This window comes from Camelina sativa, chromosome 9 (genome assembly GCF_030686135.1).
Source record: "Camelina sativa cultivar CO46 ecotype springtype chromosome 9, ASM3068613v1".
NCBI lineage: Eukaryota > Viridiplantae > Streptophyta > Magnoliopsida > Brassicales > Brassicaceae > Camelina > Camelina sativa.
In genome coordinates, this window is record NC_141888.1 from 23,840,208 (window position 1) to 23,840,916 (window position 709).

Genomic DNA, 709 nt, shown 5'->3' on the forward strand with positions numbered 1-709 from the left:
CTCCTCCATTTCCAAGGAATGATTTTGAGCTGAAGCCTGCCTACTTCGCTCTTGTTGGACAAAGGCCATTCCAGAACTTGCCACATGAGAAGCCTCTAGACCATATTGAACACTTTGAGGACATAGTCACAAGCATCAAGGCTAATGAGTCACAGAGGACTATCTCTACTACAAGCTTTTCCCCTACTCTCTTGCTCGGGAAGCTTCTCATTGGCTAAGGCAGCTCAAACCAGGATCCCTGACAACCTGGCATGACATCAAGGTGGCATTCTTGAACTACTTCTATGATAATGCGATGTCTGATGAGCTGAGGATCAAGATCTCCATCTTTAGACAAGGACCTGCTGAATCTTACAAAGCTGATTGGGTAAGGTTCAAGGCATACCACAGAGATTGTCCGCATCATAGTTTCTCAGAGGTGCAGTTGATCAGTATCTTCTTTAGTGGTATTGATTGGAGGTATCAGATGGCTTTGGATGCTGCTAGTGATGGAAACTTCAAGACAAGGTACCCTGATGACGCTGAAAAGCTCATAGAAAGGCTAGCATCAAGCAATAACACTTAGAATGAAGACCTAGAGCGGAAAAGAGCACATGAAGGAAATGGTTCAAATCAGTTTGCTGCGGTGAATGCTAAGTTGGATACAATGCACAATCTTCTTGTTGGAAAGAAGTCAGTCCATTTATCTGAAGATGTTGAGACTTTTGAG

The 709-nt window shown here is 43.7% G+C and overlaps 1 non-coding gene across 1 annotated transcript; it reads right to left on the reverse strand.

Annotated features, from left to right (window-relative positions):
• Positions 1-304: 304 nt before the first annotated feature.
• LOC147938625 (small nucleolar RNA R71) lies at positions 305-411 on the reverse strand. The gene has a single exon (XR_015567654.1). It is a non-coding gene; the product is annotated as a small nucleolar RNA R71 (small nucleolar RNA).
• Between the last annotated feature and the right edge of the window lie 298 nt (positions 412-709).